The sequence below is a fragment of the Rattus norvegicus genome, chromosome 6 (assembly GCF_021556685.1).
Source record: "Rattus norvegicus strain SHRSP/BbbUtx chromosome 6, alternate assembly SHRSP_T2T, whole genome shotgun sequence".
NCBI lineage: Eukaryota > Metazoa > Chordata > Mammalia > Rodentia > Muridae > Rattus > Rattus norvegicus.
Window position 1 is genome coordinate 16,985,683 of NC_141539.1, and position 20,851 is coordinate 17,006,533.

Consider the following 20,851-nt stretch of genomic DNA (forward strand, 5'->3'; position numbering starts at 1 on the left):
CACAGTAGCAAGAATTCTAGACTTGTAGAGAAAGTAGACAATCATTCAAAATTTCTTTTTTTTTTTCCAGAGCTGAGGACCGAACCCAGGGCCTTGCCCTTGCTAGGCAAGCGCTCTACCACTGAGCTAAATCCCCAACCCCTCAAAATTTATTTAAACGTTTTACATTCTACAGCAGAAGAAAGATTAATGCTTCCATGTTCTGACAGAACAATATTTTATTTAAAAAAAATCTAAATCAGACCAGATATGATGGTTAAATGCCCTTTAATCCCAATTCTCAGGAGGGAGAAGAAGGCAGATCTCTGTGAGTTTGAGGCCATCCTGGTCTCCATAGTAGACAACAAAGCCTACAGAGAAATACACACACACACACACACACACACACACACACACACACACACACACCACCACCACCACCACCACACACACACACACACACACACACACACACACACACACACACACACACCACCACCACCACCACCACCACCACACGTTCATCACCAATCAAAGGTTTGCGATTGTTCAGGGATTGATGTTCGAAATAAGACTGGCCTATAGGTTGAATATCCCGATGTATTTGGAGATATCTGCTTCTAACGAGCCTGACTGGAGCATCTGAGATGACAGACAGCCTTAGAAGCTGGGTACCAAGTCATAGAGACCTCACGAAGGGAGTTTGTCTTGTTGGACCAGAGAGATCGAAGCTCTTCTAAACGTTGAGGATACCGCTTGTTCTTTTTCCATTGCTTGACACTTGGGAGGCAGTGTGGACAGAGGACAATCCAAGCAGACATCAGTGTCTTCTGGAGTGACCACATTAACAAGAGAAACACACCAGTCACTAGAGCAGCAGATCGGGGGCTTTCCTGGTAGGAAACATGGCTTTGAGCAACAATAACAACAACAAAAAAAAAATCTCCAGCAAGTCTGAAAATAAACACTCAAACAAAAATCAAGTAGAGAACACAGGCATGTCCTGTGGTGTGTGTGTTGGGGGGCAGAGACTGTAGAAAGTACAGCGAAGGCCTGCAACTGGCCTTGAGGTCTTTGCTTCCTTCCATGCCCCACCATAGCTGTTTTGGCCCAGTGTTGCTGTTGGCAGGTGAGATGTATTCTAGAGCGGTTCCATTAGCTTCAGCCTACAGGCCAACCTTGGCTCAGGCCCTCTTTAGTAAACAAGGTTCACTGGCTCCCAGTCAGGCCTATTTTCTTGAGACTGCATGTTGATACTTCACCCCAAGGTGACAGACTTCAGTGTTAGGAAGGGAGCATATGGCCCACAGTGGGGAAAATATTGAAAATCTGGCCCTTCCCAGAAAAAGGTGGGTAACCCCAGGTCTAATGCATTTCCAGATGGACAATTTCAGTCATATTAAAAGTACTGCCAAAGAAAGTCCTTGTAACTCTAGACTGCTCTTTGTAGCACTGGCTGTTTTGTGAGATGTGTATAAGACTCAGGTTGTCGTGGGCGATGGCTCAGTTAGTGAGTGCCTGCTGTGCAAGTATGAGGACAAGGATTCAGATCCATAGAACTTATATAAAAAGCCAGGCAAGGTGGTGCGTGCCTGCAATCCCAGCACCAGGAAGGCAGATGGTGGAGGGAGAAAAAACCCAAACCCAAAACCAAAACAAAACCAACACACAAACCAACACCAAAACCAAAATCAAAACCAAAACCAACACCAACACCAAAACCAACACCCAAACCAATACCAAAACCAAAACCAAAACCACCCAGCAGATCCCCAAAGCTCATGTCTGGACAAATCGATGAGCTTCAGGCTCAGTGGGAGACCCTGTCTCAAGAAATAAAGGTGGTGAGTGATCCAGGAAAGACCCTCAACATCTGCCTCCAGCCTTCATATGCACAGGACATAGACACAGCACAACACACCCGCACATAGCGCCCTGCACACACGCATCAATAAATAATCAAATAAATACAAGAAAACTAGTGTGAGGACTACTCTGTAGAACCAGGCATTCTCCCTGGTGGCACTGTGGGCTCCAGTAAAGCTTTCTCTAAAGCTGATAACGAAAAACTATTTTTTCCCTCCTTCCTTCCTGATTCCTGGCCATCTCCACTTCAGTCCTCAGCAATATGGAAGTTCGTTTGTATGTTTGTCTCTTGTGGTTTGAATAGGAATGGTCCCCATAGGCTTATAGATTTGGGTGCTTGGTCATCATGGAGTGGCACTACTTAGAAGGATTAGGAGGTGTCGCCATGTTGGGGTGGGCGTGGCCTTTTTTGGAGGAAGTGAATCACAGGGGGGTGGGCTTTGAGGACTCAGAAGCTCAAGCCAGTCCCAGTGGTGTTTGGTGTTCTCTCTCCCTCTCCCTCTCCCTCTCCCCCTCCCTCTCCCCCTCCCTTTCCCTCTCCCTCTCCCTCTCCCCCTCCCTCTCCCCCTCCCTTTCCCCCTCCCTCTCCTCCTCCCTCTCCCCCTCCCTCCCCCTCTCTCTCCTGCCTACAGATCTCAACCCAGATGTAGAACACTCAGTTCCTTCTCTAGCACCACGTAAGCCTGCAAGCAGCCATGTTCCCTGACATAATAACAATGGATGAAACCTCTGAAACTATAAGCCAGCCCCAATTAAATGTTTCCTTTTATAAGAGTTGCTGTGGTCACAATGTCTCTTCACAGCAATAGAGCACTGACTAAGACATCTCCTAAACCAGTTTTAAGGAGCACAGCATCAGGATGGAGGAAAACTCGTAGTAGTTTTAGATGGTGGTCCACAGCAAAAGTGCATCTTCGGAAAGCCGCAGACTAGCAAGGCCTTTACTTTGTCATCCCTTGTGACTGGCTCTGACCACAGCCCATTTACTGTCCGTCTGCTAACAACTCTATGATGTTGGACACACAGACCAAACTCCCATGGACAAATGCAGATCACAACAAACAGAAGTCAGACACAGCGACACACATTTGTCCTACCAACGCAGGGGGATTTAGAGCTGGAGGCTAGTCTACATAGTGAGACTTTGTCTTAAAAAACAGAAACAAACAGACAAAGAGGAAAAAATGTCGTTGTTATTAGATGAATCACAGCTCAACGGTGGCAAGCCCTTGCTCAATTGGAGAAAGTTGCTGTGGCAGCCATGAAACGGACACACTGCTGCACTGCAGTCGGGGGTAGGGATGGTGGCGGTGGGGTATTAAACTCACAAGTCATTCTTCTTCCCTCACCCCCTCTTTATTTCCTTCCTTTCTTCCTTCTTTTTGTGATACTAAGAATAAAGTCAGATCCCCAACCCACACACATACACTAGGCAAGCACTCTACCACCAAGCTTCATCTCTAGAATGAACAATTTCTTTCTTTTTTTTTGGTTCTTTTTTTCGGAGCTGGGGACCGAACCCAGGGCCTTACACGTCCTAGGCAAGTGCTCTACCACTGAGCTAAATCCCCAGCCCCTAGAATGAACAATTTCTATCCAACATCCTTTTAAAGGAGAAACTTCTTCTTCTTCTTCTTCTTCTTCTTCTTCTTCTTCTTCTTCTTCTTCTTCTTCTTCTTCTTCCCTTTCTCCTCCTCCTTCTTCTTCCTTTTCATCCTCCTCCTCTTCCTCCTTCCTCCCTCCCCTCCTCTTCCTCATCTTCCTCCTTTGCCTCTCCTTCCTCCTCCTCCTTTCTTCCTTCTCCTTCCTCTTCCACTCCCCTCTTCTCCTCTTTATTCCTCCTTCTTCTCTTGCTACTCTTCCTCCTCTTCCTCCTCCTTCTTCCCCGTACTGAGCATGGAAACCAGGACCTCATTCATGCTAGGCAAGCACTCTACCACTGAGTCATATTCCAACTCTCTTTTTACCTTTTGATTCTGAGATAGTCCCACTTGCTTGGACTGACCTAGAACCGACTCTGGAGATCTGGCAAACCTTGCACTTCTGACCCTCCCGCCTCTACCTGGCTTGGCCTGCAGGCCTGTGCCATCAGGCTTACCTTGAAACTGACTATTTCTTTTTTGTTTTATTTTCCTTTTTGAGACAGAGTATTACTATGTAGCCTTGGCTGGCCTGGAACTCACTATATTCATCAGGCTACCCTTGATCCTGTGTTAGCCCTTCTCCCGCTGCCTCCTACATGCTAGGATCGTGGGCAGGCAGGGGCTACCTCACCAGTGAGACTGGTGATTTCTCAAGGCAATGTTCCAAGCATAAAAAGGACACACAAGTCACAGGGCCTTCTGCTGTCATGGCTGCCTAACTGATAGGCCTTGTTCTGCTTCTCCTTCTGCATCAATCCATACAGTCAGCTGTCAGTCATTGGCTCCAGTGATGCAGGGGACTGATCTCTATGTACCTCTGTCCCGGACATTGTTCTCACCTCCTGTCATTCAAACCCTGTTGTACTTTTCTTATTGTTTCTGCTTACCAGAAGTAGAAACTGCCCAGAAAGTGGCAACTAGAAAGTGTCGGAACCCAGGACCACTCTTCCCTTGGCATCGCACTGCATCTCTGCAAATATAGCAGCCTGGGATCATAGCAGCCCTCACTCCCAGGCACTCTGCCTCTGCTTAGCCTCCCAGACACACAGAGATATATCCCCAGCATTCCTGCCACCAGAAGCCATACCCCTTCACAGAGACCTTTACCTGTTTCTCTGACTTACTGGAGATGGCAGTTAGAAGCTAAATCCATGCCAACAGTCCTGTGAAGGAAGCACAAATGGAAGCCATAACAAGACACAGTTTCACAACCACTGAACTGAGTGGCTAAATAAAAGCTCCGACAATCCCAAGTGTTCACAGGAATCTGGAGCAACTAGAGCACACACATACTGTTGGGACGTCAACGAGTATAAATGGCGTAGAGACTGCTTATCCCTATCTGTGAAAACTAAATCGATCCCTTCCCTACTAATGACCTATTCTGAATGTTCATGGTGCACTATTTGTCATCACTGGGAACTAGAAAATGTTTCAAATGCTCATCAAGGTAAAAGAGAAATTGCAGTATACTCTTAAAGTTCAAAATTATACAGCAATAGGAATGGAGAAACCATAGCTCACACAGTGCGGTGGAAGAACCCACGTAACCATGAACAAGGACATTCGGGCAAGACTTTAGCATATGGTTTCATTTGTGTAAAGGGCTCTGCCTCCAAAACTCTTTGTGTTCAAGGTAACCATTCCCCCAGACAAGAGTACATAGAGTTTTATGGCCAGGGTCCTGCAAAAGTCATGTTTTCTTGATAAAAAATATGGATTCGGCTGATGTAAACTTTTTCCTTCCCTGTTCTCTTGGCCTGGAACTCAAATGTGATGGCCGGAAGTGATGAGTCTTATTTGCCCATCACTCTTAAGAGCTCACACATGTAACCAGATCACCTGTGGCCAGGTGTCTGGGAACCGAGGGACCACAACCCTTGTTTGGCACTTAAGTAATCAAAGGCAGCTCCCAGCCCATATACATGGCGACCCGGAATGCCTACTTCTTCTTGGCTTGGTACAACCGTAAAAGCAAGACAAGACAGGCAGACAAAAGTAACCAAAACAATCCACCAAACAAACACCAAGCACCAGTGGTGTAAAGAAGTCCAGACCATGTCCACCCCACGACCTGGCTAATTAGCTGTTCTCAATGTCAGCAGGCTCTCTGCAATTCTCCATGGTCAGCTTTGTCCTCCTTTGGACGCTCTTTTGAAATAAAGGATGGCCTCGATAATGCCAGGGGGAGAGCATCCATGACTCTGGTAGTTTCCTCCCATTATAAACAAGAATCACTTTGCTGCAAGCCCCCTTCTGACTTCCACTGACCCACGGGTCAGACATGCCTCTTCTTACCGAGCTCCTGAGAAAAACCAGGGGATCTCCATCAGAGATGAATGGACAGCCAACCAGGACTAGGGAAGACAGGCAGGGAGAGAGGCCTCCTGTCCTAAGAAATCGCATGGGCCCATGGTATGGAGTAGGAAAGGAAGGTCAGATGGATAGAAGGCAGGGATGGGACAGAGGCTGAAGCCCACCCCAGAGTTTCTCAAAGAGGCAGCCCCAAGTCTGGAGGCCAGGGGCCTTGATCTTAAAGGAAGGGAGTTCCCATCCCGACGGCCCCCATCCGTATTCCTGAGATGAGTGTCTTGGACAGAATGAGGTCAGTGAGGGACAGACAAGTGAACAGATCTGTGAGGGCAACTGGAGACAGGGCTTGTCCAAGGTGAGGAAGCTGCAGGGATCGTTCTGTACTACACGCCCACAACAATACCACATTCATATGCATTTCCTGTTTGCAAAGCTCTTTCGATGGAAGTGATCATGCCCAGTCAGTAGAGTAAATTCATAAATGGTGTCAGGCCCACACAACTCGGACAAAGGCATTTGCTCAGAAAGCTGGGGCCAGCGGAGCCCAGTCAGGACCCTCAGCTGCCAGTTCACCCTGAATACAGTGACACTCGGGGAAGCTGCTTCATTTATCTGTGTCTTCTTTGGAGGTTTGCTGGCCAGATAACTGGCTTCTCGGTTCCTCAGCCTTACTCCTGTGTCTGGACAGGAGGAACTCAGGGGATCTGGGAAGCCCAACCCTTCTCAGTGTACAAGAGTGCTAATGAGGTCACCTCAGTTGAGGCTTCCGACAGCTTATGGAGAACAAACTGTTCCCATCTTCAGACTACACCTGAAGGAAGAAAGGCTGAGTCCCTCCCTGCGCAGGTTGCCACCCAGTACCTGGCCACCACTTCCTCACTGAGTGGAAGCCCAGGCTGGGACCCAGGCAGGGCGTCTCCCTCACTCCCTGGAGGCAGGCGGCTGCTAATGGCTCCCCCCACAAGCTGGTTCATTAAAGATTTGTTCTGTGGAGTTGCAATCAAAATAAACAGACGGCCAGAAAGCCAGAGAACTAAAAACCAATTAAGAAGGAATAGAGGTGGAGGGGGGCCTGGGGTAGGAGGAAAAGAGGCCTGGCCTTCCAAAGACTCAGTTCCCATGGCAGCCAGCTTCCAAAATAGTCTGGGAATGAAAAATAATGAAAACCACCGGGGAGAGCAAAGCCGTCCTGGCAAGAGAGACCTAACCTCGGGATTGGCTAAATCCCCCTGCCCGCAGCTCCCAGAGGGCACCTGGTGACCCGGCGACCTGCCCCTCCCCCACACAACCGCCCTCTCTTCCAAAGTTGTGAGCAGTGCTGCCCCTCTGACGGACACTCTGCTTAGGCCACGATGCAGTGAAGCCACATTCAGCCTCCACCTCATGGGTGGCCAGAGAGAGTGGAGAAATGTGAGGGACTAGGCATGTGGCTGTCTGAAAGGTGACCGATCGTCCATACACCAGGAAGTCCATAACATGAAAGGGCCCCAGTCTAGGTGCAGAAGTCTTCCTGAAGTGCCATTCAAACTGAGGTCTGAGTTGGGGCTGGTCCAGAGACAATCAGAAATCCCTATGGGAGGCACCAGGACAGCAGGGCCCCAGGAGTAGGAGAGTGGGAAGGTTGGGGAGCAGGAGGAAGAAAACAAGCATGCTGCTTGCAATCCCAACAAGGCTTGGGCAGGAGGATCATGTTCCAGGCCAGCCTGGGCTACATAGTGAGATCTTGTCTAGATTGGTAGATAGACCGATGGCAGACAGACAGACAGGCAAAATGAAAAATCAAAACCACTAAACCAGCAGTTCAGTGTAGCTAACAGAGATTGATGTGGGCCATGCTTTCTCAGCACTGAGTCCAACGCAGGAGCCAGGAGCACTACATTGACCTACACAGCAGCTCCATCTCTTTTGTCCAGAGCCAGACTTTCTGGGGGAGCCCAGCTCCACACCCCTTTTCTCACCCTAGTGCCGGGGAAGTCTAGCATGAGTTCCCAGCAGTTTCTCTGGTGGGCCACAGTCTGCCAGGAGCATGGCCAGTTAACCATCTCCAGATCCACGTCTGCTCTGGGTTCTGTGTCATTGCTGCGGCAACAGGAAAGCAGAGATCGGGCCAGTCCACTTGCAGATGCCAAGAGAGGATGGCTGCCAACATGAAGTTAACCCCTTCGCACCCTCCCCTACCAGCCTTCCAGCCACAGAGATGGACACTGTGAAGTCCTCGTGCCCGCAAACCCAGCTCGGGAAGCTGAGGCAGAAGGATCCTGACTAGTCTGAGGCCGGTCTGAGCTGTAGAGAGTGAGAGTAGCCGATGAGAGCTACAGAGAGAGACTGTGTCTGAAAACAAAACTAAAACCAAAACACAAAAAGAAATGAAAACACCAAGTAAAACGCTCGCCAAAAGTTCAACCGCCCCAGGCAGGGCCTGATCCAGAGAGACTCTGCGGCTGCCACCTGAGTGACAGGGCAGTGGGGGACGGCAGAGGTCGTGTGAGGGTTGATGTGCTCAGTTGCTAGAAACTGCTCTCAAATCAACAGCCTGTTTTCCCAAGAAACCCAGCCCAGGACCAGCAGGAGCCTACGGGCACTGGGATGGACCCACGAAGGCAAAAGCACAGCCATTGTCCACCCCCAACTCACTGAGGCAAGGAGCAGAACAAAGAGAACAGGGGCGGGGCTGGGGATTTAGCTCAGTGGTAGAGCGCTTACCTAGGAAGCGCAAGGCCCTGGGTTCGGTCCCCAGCTCCGAAAAAAAGAACCAAAAAAAAAAAAAAAAAAAAGAGAACAGGGGCCAAAGCACATTAGCCTGGGAATCCAGAAACAAGCGGCCGCCCATCCTGTCCCCAGGCGATAGAACTACAGTAGGGCTGGTTTGGGCTCTTTGTTTGATTCTTTGGTTGGTAGGTTGGGTGGGTGGTTGGTCTTCCTAACATTTTAATGAATTAATTTCTAGGGAGGAGGAGAGAGAGATGCCACAGTGCAGTTGTGGAAGTCAGGGAGGAAGTTGTAGGAGTTGGTTCACGCCTTCCGTCCTGTGGATCCGGGGATTGAACTCAGACCATCAGGCTTGCTGGCAGGCGCCCTTACAGAGAGACACAACAGCTCCCAGGTGGTGAGACTAGGACATGCACTTCTATGAAATCTGACCACAACATTTCCCTCTCGTGACCTCATGCTCTTCAATATTACAGCAGACACCTTAGGGTCTATCCATGGACTGGGCAAGGGCACCCACTACTACTGTTGTCCCCTAGGCGTCAGCTTCTTCACCTGTAAGACTGGCTGGGGCCATCCTGAGCTAACTGCACAAAGCAATGAGAACGGAAAGGACTGCAGATTCATTCACAGATACTTGGTTGAAGAAAATGCTAGAAGCTACCCCCCTCCTCCCCATCCCTTTGTCCTCTGCCCATCTCTCAACACCCCCTGCCTGCACAGCCCTTCCTGGGTGGCCACCCAAGGGGAAGAATGCTATGGCGGCTTCTCACAGCAAGCCTAATGGCTGTTGTGGTGGTAACTACTAGCCTTTTGGAAAGGATGCTTTGTTTTTATTTAAATTATGGTCTTCTTGAGGCAAGTCTCACTCTGTCTTTTAGACTCCTCTGAGGCTCACTATATAGTACAGGCTAGTCTCAAACTTGTACCAAGTCTCCTGCCTCAGCCTTCCAAGTGCTCAACTTACAAGCTTGAGCCTCCATGCCCAGCTCAGAAATTAAGATTGTTGTTCCTCTTATGCCCCCCCCCACCCCTTTACAGCTGAAGGAAATGGGTCAGAAGCAGGGGACTTACCCGGAAGTCACTAGGTTTGTAAGTACCTGATTCACCAGGGCGGTCTTACTCTAAGACCACTGCTCCTGCCCCTGTCCCCAGACACCAGCAGGATGATTTTCAGTCCTTGGGACCCGTCTAGGCCAGTGTGAGGAACCTTCTGGGTCCTGAGTGCACCCAAAATGCTAGGACCATCCTGTGGTACGTACGATGAGAGTAGAGAGACATGTGAAACTGTGGCTAAGGGTCACCTGCAATGAGTGGGCAAGACACTCAATGGCAGTCCCACTCAGGAGGAGGGGACACTCAGCCCTGAGCAGGTGACACTCGGTGAGTTTGAGTGTAAACGTGGACTTCCTTTAACCTCGTCCACTCCTGCTAACCTCCCTAAGATTCGGGACAGAAAGAACGATTGTCCTATCTCACAGGCTTCAGGGAGATTCCACAGATGACTGTGAGTGTCGGGAGCCTATAAACCTGTTCTCATTAGTCATTAATACACTCATTATTTGTTTGTGTTTCTAAGCAGCAGATCTGCTGATCAGGCCAAACCTCCTCTCTCTCCTCACTCCTAGACAGAACTTTTGATTGGATCTTGTCTGTTCCCAGACCTAGAAGTGAATCCAAGTCCAGGTCGGAGAATCGACATCTTGCCTTGGTGAACCGAGTGCTGCTGTCTACCTCTTGGGCAGGGTGTGGGCCCTGAGATCAGCCAAGCAAAGGGAAGCCGGTGTGGCAGTCAGGCTTCCTGCTCCAGCTGGCAAACAAATAAACAAACACATCAGATCATGGCCACAGGATAGAGCACACTGTGCCTGGCATGTGCTGGCCGTCACAGTTACAGCTAGACTCTAGGGTCTTACAAGAAAGCCCTGTGAAGAGCTCCCTCTCCCTCTCCCTCCCCTTCCCACTCCCTCTCCCCCTCCCCCCTCTTCTTGGGTTCTCAATACCAGACTCAAGTTCTGGGGGGAGGGGGGAGTCCATGGAGTCATGTCCATCCAGGGAAGTGGAGGCAGGAGGATCAGAAGTTCAAAGTCATTCTTAACTACACACTGAATTCAAAGCCAGCCTCTCAAGGGAAAAAGACTCTTGATGTCCCTTGCTTTAAGGGAGACAAAGATCCCTTTCCATCTGTCAATCGGGGAAAAGGATCTTGTACCCTCCATGATAGTCTCACACGCCCCGAAGGATCACAGACTCCAACATCCTCCCAGACCTCTTACATGGGCAAAGGAAGGGGGCCTTTCTCTAGGGTCCTGGGTAACTGTGAACACTTCCATTTGTGCCCAGGGGAGCTGTAACTGCACTCTGGGGCCAGATGACAGGGTTGCCACTAAGTATGTAAAGTGTATCTACCTAGGGAGGTGCACACTGACTCCTAACCCCATGTTCAATACATAGGCCCATAGATTGCTTCTGTCTGGACAGAATATGCCTTCCTTCAGAGCTATATATAACAGTGATGCCGTGAACCTGTCAGGGAGACTGACAAACTGATCTGGACAACCCAAGACTGGGCCGCAGGGAGTCCCTGCTCTTCACAGAACTTGGGAGAAAGGCAGTTTTATTAGGTCAAGCCAATACAGCAACGGGGACCATGTGTGAGGCACACGAGGCACCCATGAAAACTGCCTCAAAGACCAGCTAGGAACAAGCAAGGCAGTTGATTCGTGGATGGGCGTGCTTCTTGGGAGCTTTAAAGAGTCGTCTTTGAATATCTGTCCTAGCATCATTTTCTCACGATCATTAAAATTTTTTATTTTTTGAGTATGAGTACCTTTTTATACATTCACAAAGAAAGTTATGGCAAAGCAAAAGGTTAAATTTTCCACCACCACTGTTCAAACTACCACAAAATTCAGACAGTAACTTCCCACAAAAATGCCTGGCCGGATGTGGCACCCCCTTTTAATCCCAGCAGTAGGTGGATCTCCATGAGTTCAAGGCCAACCTGGCCTCTGTAGAGAATTGCAGGGTGGCCAGGGCTATATAGAGACCTTGTCTCAAACTCCTACCCCCATCCCTACAAATGTCTGCCTGACTCAGCAGCCTGTGTTTCACAGTAACGAGAGGAGGTCTGACATAATTTCCACACGGAAACAGCCCTGATCCCAGCCCCAACTCACCTCTGAGTACTCATTGGAGGAAGACACAAGCATTCAGAAATACTGAGAGTCTGAGGATTTGACTCAGCAAGGAGTACCCTGTTGCTGCATTAGCATGAGGACCTGAGCTTGGACCCATGGCACTCAGGTAGAAGCTGGCCAGGGAGGGGAGGTGATGGACCTGTCACCCCAGCACTGAGGCGAATCCCTGGAGTTTGTCTCAATTGGGCCAGGCAATTGGTGACTCCAGGTTCAGTAAGAGACCCTGTCTCAAAAAATAACGTGGGAAGCAATAGAGGAACGTACTCTGTGTCATCCTCCTGCCTCCAAAGGTGTGTATTTATACCTCCCCTGTCTCCCCACAACACACACACAAAGGATGCAGAAGCAAATCCGTATATCTGATATCTGTTCCTGGTTCTGGCTCCTATCTGACAATAAATATGTCTCTCTCTCTCTCTCTCTCTCTCTCTCTCTCTCTCTCTCTCTCTCTCTCTCTCTCTCTCTCTCTCCTACAACTATGATGCCATCTACCACAAAGCCACCACCAGAGCTAGGTTGGTTCCAGCACTGTGCCCTCAAAACCCAAGAACTTAGAGCTAAACAGACGTCATCCCCAGACCTCAGAGATGTCATTACAATAATAGGAAAGACGAATTAATACAAGTCTGTATGGTGTAAACTGAATGTATTAGAGCCACATGGAAATACCTAGAGAGACATTTTGGTCAACACAACAGCAACAAAAGTTGCAAAAGGATAGTTACAATGATACTAGTGGCATAAACTTGAAAAGACACAAAATGGCTTGCTGTCTTTGTAGAAACTGAATCAATCCATGGACATAAAAGATATCTATTGACTTCAGAACACTGTGGGGACAGAGAGGGGTAGAAGAGAAAGAAGGTTGGTCCTGGTCCTAACTGTGACTTTAGTACTGTTTGTTTGTTTGTTTGTTTATTTATTTATTTATTTTATACAGGAGTGGAAAATGTCCAAAGGCCCATTCCCAAGTGACTCTAGAATATGTCAAGTTGACAATTAGGACTGATCAGCATAAAGAGTGTTACCACACAAGTTGTAGTCTGACATCTACACACATGTAGTGGTAGGCACATGTGTGCAAACACACACACATACACACATGCAAAGAAAGAAAGAAAGAAAGAAAGAAAGAAAGAAAGAAAGAAAAGATTTTAAAGCATTTTTTTAACACCCTCTGTGTAGAAGCGGCCTTCTTGTTCATATTACTATTGCTTTGAATGCTGTCAACACTAATCCTAACCAACACTATGGCCTACGACAGAACTGGATCAGACAGGATAAGGGATTGTGGAGAGCAGTGGACGGAGCCTGGACCATGGTGACCGACAGAGGTGGTTACAGAGGTAACAGGTGGGGCCGTAGTGTGGCCAGGCTGACAGCACCAGCAGAACATGTGTTAACCACTGAAAAGGGCTGACTGCTGTGCCTGCTTTCAGTGTCTCCTGGCTTCCTGTCAGCCTTGCCCAGGGTCCTTCCTAAAGGTCAGAACAATGGACAGGTTGAGGGCCAGAGATATCGTGAGTAGATTGTGTGCCGGTTGTTCCGCTGAGAAACCCCAGAAAACCCAACTGGAACAAGTTAAGCAGTTGAGGCAACGTGTGTGTGCGCTTAGCTCAGCTCACACGACGGTTCCAAAGAGTCGTGCTGTTGGCTGCACATGGTCTCACAGTGCATCTCCCTCAAAGAACCGTGGAAGAACCGTGGATTCTACAGTGTGAGAGAAATAGCTTCTTCAGCAGCTCTTACTTCCCATCCTCAAACCACCTACAACAACAACAACAAAAAGACCCCCCAGGGCCTCCCTTGCAAATCTGAAATCTGGTGGCCGATACTTTCTCATTGGCCAATCTGGTCACGTGCCTGGATCCAATTGGGTTCCACCCTTAGAACTACTGCGAAGTTGAGTGGTTTGATCCAATTATTGAGCCTCACTCTTCTTATGTACTAAAGAGGATGTTCCCAATATCTCACATGTAATGTTTTCAGACAGTATAAATAAGATCAACATTTAGTCTCTTAACACAGTGCCCAGCACACTCTGACTTGACCAACAGCTACAGGTACTGATGCTGAAGACTGGGCCTGTGTTCCCACTCCTGAAGTGAGAAAGTGGAGCCGTGGCCCCAGATTTGAAATGTTAGCACACAGATCAGTCTCAGGCTAGCTCCTGAAAGATGGGCAGTCAACATTAAAATGACCCTCAGTTGGGGTTGGGGATTTAGCTCAGAGGGGTTGGGGATTTAGCTCAGTGGTAGAGCACTTGCCTAGCAAGCGCAAGGCCCTGGGTTCGGTCCCCAGCTCCGAAAAAAAAGAAAAAAAAAAAAAAAGAAACTTAAAATGACCCTCAGCCTCTAAAGAGACACTGAGTCCATGTGTCTGTCATACAGGCAAAGGCACGTGAGCTCGGGGAAGCCTACAGTAACCCCAAAGATGAAGAGGTATAAATGCCTCTGCTCAAACATGGCCGTCTTGGCAGGGAGGGATCCCTCTCTACCTCACAGCCCCCTCAGGGATCATGCTTGGGCCCCTGCCATGGGATGGGACCATTAAAAGGCCACAAGTGAATGAAGAAGAGAAGGAAGCTTGTAAAGTCCCCTCTAGTTCAGTTTGTGGTGGATGTTGGGGTCATATGCCCTGACAGGCCTTTACCCAGGGGGAAAAATCTTTCTAATAGCACTGAAGAATGCCTAATCTGACAGCTCGTTTAGCAGATTATTGGGCTTACCTTTGATCTTCACTAGGCATAATGAGTATGGCTCTGGGGCCAATCAACAGTCACTAATTACAAGAATAGCCAGCAACAGGGGGCCTTCCCAGGAATGGGGCCCTCTGTTTGCAGAATTGGAGGATGGGGTGTTTATGTGCCCATCAGACCCAGGGGAGACTATGGGCTTGTCAGGTCACCAGGACTAGCCCCAGGGTCACTCTGGGAAAATACTGTAAACTGGGCCTTCACATGCCACATGTGACACTTGACACTACCCCAGGGCTGGGCAGGGAGTAATGGGCCCAATCTTTTGGACAATAACCCAACAGTGAGAACACTGTCCGGGCTCAGTACTAACAAAGATGTGGCACCAGGGGACAGGGAGCTGAGACCACCCTGACCTGCTGCTGTCCCACTTGAGCGCAACAGGACCCTGCTATTGACTTACTGGCTGTGAGCTCCCATTTCCCCCTCTTCTGAGTTCCCTGAGTATTGAGTGGGAGGTGAGAGGGTAGTAAGCCCTGCGATTTATCATCCTTAAGAGTGAGGGGCCTAACCTGGGGTTTCACTGGTTATTGAACTGGGTTTTCAACAGGGATGTCTCCAGGGGGCTGGAGAGAAACAGAGTTAGTTGTTCTGAGTCAGAGGGGCTAGAAGTCGTGTTGGGTAGGGACACTTGCTCTAGACACAGTTTAGAAAGAACTGTCACCAGGCTGGGAATGTAGCTCACCCATGTACTCACCCTGCATGCTCGCCTCTTGGGTTTGGTCCTCAGGACTGCGTAAGGACCTAGTAGCACAAGGTACAATGCTGGCGATGGAGAGGTACATGTAGGAAGACTAGAAGTTCAGTCTTCCTCAGCCACACATCATGTTTGAGGGGAGCTACGTGAGACCAGGTCTCTAAAGGTCTCAAAACAGCTCACAGCAGCCTCTGCCACTCAAAAAAGAGCCATGAGACCTTGGCTAAGCCAAGTGAGCTCCTCTGAGCTGTGACTTTATCTTCTGCATAAGAACGGGGCTGTTTTCCACAGTGTCTTTGCCATACGTGATGTACTTCATTATACACAGCACCAAAACACGGGTAAAATTATTAGTAGAACTTTTGGTTTATTTTAACTTTATTTTAACTTCAAAAAAAATAATGATTTAGAAACAAGTTTATAAACTAAATATGTACTTTGTGGAATTAAAAACATCAATGTATGTAATAGAATAAATAGAATAAGTCATTAGCTTTAATAATAATAAAATTATATTTTGTCGTTACTTTTATTTTTTATCTTATTTTATTTTTGAGACAGGATTTCCCTTGTGTAGCCTTGGCTATTCTAGAACTAGCTCTGTAGGCCAGGCTGGCCTTGAACTTGCAGAGATCTGCCTGTCTCTGCCTCTGAAGTGCTGGGATTAAAGCAGTCATCACCACCTTCCGGTTAGAATGTAACTTTTTAAATAAATCATTTTAAGCCAGGTGGGGTGGCACTCCCCTATAATCTCAGCAGCACTGGGAGGTAGAGGCCGGAGGATCAGAAGCTCAAGGCAAACTTGGGCTACTTGGTAAGTTTTAGACCAGAAATATACATACGTTCTTAACGTCTGAGCCATCCCTCTGTCCCCAAGCATGTCTTGGGCATATGTGCAGATTGTCCCTGCTACAAAAGTCCTTGCAGACCAGCACCATTCAGAGCAGCAAGGGGGAGGGTGATAAACTAATGTAGAATGTCTTCTTTTGACACCATCTCTGTAGTGGGGATGTCTGCCTCACTTCATAACTTGGAGGGAAAATGTTTGGATTTTGTTTTCTAGCAGGGGTAATAGAGTCTGAGGTGTTTTCACTGGGCATGCGCATCCCGTCCTGTTTTGGTTTAAGTCTTCCATAGCCTCGTCAGGCTCCGCACTCACCCCGATGCTCATATGCACAGAAATACTCCATGTTCTTTGAACTAGAACTTGAGCCTCAGGGTAAGCTTGGCTGCATCAATCAGCACGCTCCTTCTCTCCCTAACAATTAGAGAAACGTTAAAAAGAAAGAAGAAAGAAAAGAAAGAGGAGCCTTTGAAATGAGTAATTTTTTTTGGTTCTAGTTAAATTTCACTGCAATTCATAACACGTAAGTTGCTCTGAGTTTAGAAACTTAGTTTTTTTTTTTTAAAGACAATATGAACTCGGAGTACAATGATAAAAACAGCAGGAATGTGGTTGTTTAAAAGCAAGGAGCCAGATGCCCAGGACCCATGAAGCAGAAGCAAGGAGGGTCTTTGTGAGTTGGAGGCAGCCCCGCTCTACACCATGACTTCCAGGCTAACTGGAGCTACATAGTGAGTCCTGTGTCAAAACTAAACAATATAGAAGGAAGGGGGGAAGGAGGGAAGCAGGGAGGAGGGAAGAAGGCAAGGAGGAAGGAAAAAGAGAGACTCCCATAGGGTGGTACATGATTATGTCTTGCTACTTAGCAGGAAAATTGCTCAAGTCCAAGAATTTCCTGCCAACATGAGCAATGCAGGACAGGCCCAACTCAAGGGTGCAGAACCAACGCAATGGAGAGAAAGAGCAGGAAATGGGGAATAGCCAGACCTAAAAGGTGACTGTCCCTTAAAATCACCTCTCATTTGTTAGAAATTCCATCAACTCATCCTTCTCAAAAGACGACATACATCCAGAAACAAGAAAAATAACGGTTTAATAATCGACTTGCTAACACAAGTTTTGCAATGTTCTTTCCTATGTTTTGGCTCCATGTTCTCTCTGCTCTGTCACGTGTCCGTGACTTCTTGACCACTTGATCACTTTCAGAGATGAGAGTGGTCAGCCCTCCAACACCATCAAACAAAAGCTGCGCCTTATTATTGGGAACTTAGAAATGTTTACTTCGAGTTCACAGCTATGCTGTGTGAAATTTTAGGATGGGTCTCACATCAGTTAATGCTCACCAGAGAGAAAAAACAGTGAGAGAAATGTGTGATTTGGTCTCAGGGTCTGAAAAATGGAAGTGGACCAGCAATGTTCCAAAGACAGAGGATGGATACCCAGCACAGGGTGCAAGGGCAGCCTTCCCCTGCCTTCTTGTTCTGTGCAGCCCGCATGGATTAAATCTTGCCACAGGGACAATGGCAAATGTTCTCTCTGTCTCTCCGTCTCTCAGTCCTACAGTGCCCATTTCTTTCAGAAACATCCAGATGAAGCAGACAAGGGCTGACTTTGTATCAGTTTTGGAGTGATGTTGACTTTACACCATAGTATTTAAGTTGTAGGAAATGAGACTAAGCATAGCAGTTACTCCAGCCATTTATTCCCTGGATAAGGGACCAGCTCTTAAAGAGATGGTTGCGTTTCAGGTGGAATTATGATCTCATTGTTGGCTTTATTTGGAGGTTAAACATGGCTTCAAAAGATGCACGTTGCTGGGCTATGGTGGCCCATGCCTGTAATCCCAGCACTTGGGAGGCAGAGGCAGGTGGATCTCTGAGTTCAAGGCTAGCCTGGTCTTCCCCATGGGTTCTAGGATAGGCAGAGCTAGACAGAGAAACCCTACCTCACAAACAAAAGATAAAAAAGGAGGAGGAGGAGGAGGAGGAGAAGAAGAAGAGGAAGAAGAAGAAGAAGAAGAGGAGGAGGAGGAGGAGGAGGAGGAGGAGAAGAAGAAGAAGAAGAAGAAGAAGAAGAAGAAGAAGAAGAAGAAGAAGAAGAAGAAAAGAAGAAGAAGAAGAAGAAGAAGAAGAAGAAGAAGAAGAAGAAGAAGAAGAAGAAGAAGAAGAAGAAGAAGAAGAAGAAGAAACAGCAGCAGCAGCATACTGGTACAAAATTTACAGGGAGTGGGTTTGTGATGGTTAATTTTATTTCTTCTTGACTGGGCTTAGGGAGTCCTGGATAGCTGGTAAGACATTCTTTTGGAATGCATCTGCCTTTAGCAGTTGTGTACCTCATCCGTTTGGCTCCTGACTCCAGGACCCAACTGATCTTGTTGGATTTTGGTTTGCAAATGAATGAATCAGATTTGCACTGACAGGTTAGGCCTACAGAGAATGGCCACAGAGTTCTTCCCGGATGCTGGGGGTCCCCTCATAAGTCTATTTCTCAATATATGGGTGAATGAACCTCTAGTGCAGATGAATCAGTCTTAAACGACAAAACCACTAAGCATTTTAATCTCCCTAAGCTTCTAAATCCCTTCTTCTACATTAAACCAGAGAAGGTGAGCACTTCCAGTTTTCCCATTGTCTTAGTTAGGGTTTCTGTTGCTATGACATCACACCATGACCAAAGCAACTCAGGGAGGAAAGGGGTTATTTGGTCTATACTCCATATCACTGTTAACTACTGATAAAGGTCAGGATAGGAACTCACACAGGGAAGGAATCTGGAGGCAGGAGTTGATGTAGAAGCCAGTGAGTGCTGCTTACTGGCTCTCCATGGCTTGCTCTCCATAGACTTTCTTATAGAACCCAGGACCACCAGCCCAGAGATGGCACTACCCACATGGGCTGGGCCTTCCTCCATCAAACACTAAGAAAATTCCTTAGAGTCCTGCCTAAAACTCAACCTTATAAAGGTATTTTCTTAATCTGAGGTTCCCTCTCGTATGAGGTGTCCCTCACACCTCTAATATCTTTGCATATTTGTATTTCTCAGGTTTCTGTTGGGGCAGATTAGAAAACACACGTCATTCTTACCTGCGCTTCCCTGTGCGACGCCCCAGGTGCCCCAGCTTTTTAGGGACTTGTTTCAGGAGGGGCCATTGTTTCCTTAGGCGAAGAGCCTTTGTCCCCACCACTACAGTGGCAGCGCTGGTGGTGGTGGGGCCACTTACGTGTCACAATGGGAGGCAATGAATAAACGGAACACTAGTGCTCGACTCCCTTTCTCCGGTTCATTTAGGAAGGAGGGGTATCTCACAGCGAAGAAAATTGGCTCTTGGAACTATAGAGGCTCAGAAGTCTCTTGAACTTCCAGCTTCAAGATACAAAGTCAGACAAGCTGGTGACACCATTCAGTCTGGATCCTAGGACCTGATTACTAGGAGCACCAGGGCAGGAGATGAATGTCTCCACAGGGACAGAACCAGAGGAAACCTGGTCTCCCTCTGTCTTAGTACTCTTTTCAGGCACTGAGCAGAACAATCCTTTACCAAGTCAAGTGCGAAACACTCCTGGTAGCTCCTTCAGGACAGACCCCAAAGTATCTGAGCTGATGCACAGAATTATCCCAATGTTAGGCAAATATCATGCAAATTTGGAGGGTGGATAAACTCTATCAAATTCTACAAAGGAACAGTTCGACTGAAAGACCTTTCCTCAGACTAGCTCCTGGCTCTGCACATTTCAAATCCGGGTTTCTCTGTCATTCCCCACACACCTCTTGTACTGGCTTGCACCGAATCCCCAATAGAGGCAGAGTTCTTCAGGTAACTCTAGCTGACATGCTCAGGGTGACCGAGGCCTCACATGGAAACATACATGCATATAGAGCGTCCAGCTTGAAGTCATCCTGTCCCTCATACTCTGTGCAATTCTGACTCAAGTTCTGGGGAGCTGGATCCCCTAAATGCTCCCAGTTCCCACACACACACCCCCCCACCCGACAGGAGGAAACACATGGCAGTGGGGAACTTGGAGTGGAAAAGAAGCAGTCTTTTTTTAATGACTGTACTTGGAATAACACTTCAGCGCATTTTACAAAAAGCACAAGCCCCTGTGAAGGCATTGATAGGACCTGCCCCCAAGCCTTGGAAGGAGGGGTGAGAGGCCAGCAAGCTCCACAGAGGGGCACAGGCCTTAGAGATGAAAGAGACCCAGAAAAGGGTAATTATGAAGGTGGGGACCTCAGAGCTGCAGGCTCTGGCACAATTATCTTAACAAGTTAAATTAGCCCCAGGTAAACCTGCACCTAATAACTCCAGGCTGCCTGCGCCTGCAGCTCCAGTTTAGGAGGACTTCAAAGCCCCAGGCTGGGTCACCAGAGGTGGTTATCACCACCCCCCAAAACACACACACACACACACACACACACACACACACACACACACACATACTAACATACATACACACACATGTGTGTGTGCAGGTACCCATGGAAGCCAGAAGTGAGCATCAGACCCCACGGGTTTACAGGGTTGCAAATGGTTGTTAGCTGCCTGGTGTGGGCTCTAAGATCCAAACTTGAATCTGGGGAAGAAGCAAGCACTCTTAACGGCTCAGCCATCTCTCCAAACCACACCCTACCCCTAAGAGCAATTCCAAGATGCAGAACCAGATCTCCAACAAGCCTCGGGAGAGGACAGCCCCTTTGCTGGGGAAGGAAGTAGCAGAAGCAGAAATAGGGATTCTCTGTATGCATGCTGGTGGCCATCTTGGGGAGCCAGCTTTCCTCTTCACGTTCACACGGGAATGAGCTCCAAAGTTCTGCAGGCTTCTTATGCTCCTTGTAACTCCTATT

General features: G+C 48.0%; 1 long non-coding RNA gene across 1 annotated transcript; it reads right to left on the reverse strand.

Moving 5' to 3' along the window:
* Nucleotides 1-200: 200 nt before the first annotated feature.
* On the reverse strand, nt 201-19,206 carry LOC102548368 (uncharacterized). Its single transcript, XR_015622714.1, has 3 exons — nt 19,090-19,206; nt 4,596-4,651; nt 201-809 (listed from the first exon to the last, which is right to left on the reverse strand). It is a non-coding gene; the product is annotated as an uncharacterized LOC102548368 (long non-coding RNA).
* Nucleotides 19,207-20,851: the final 1,645 nt, after the last annotated feature.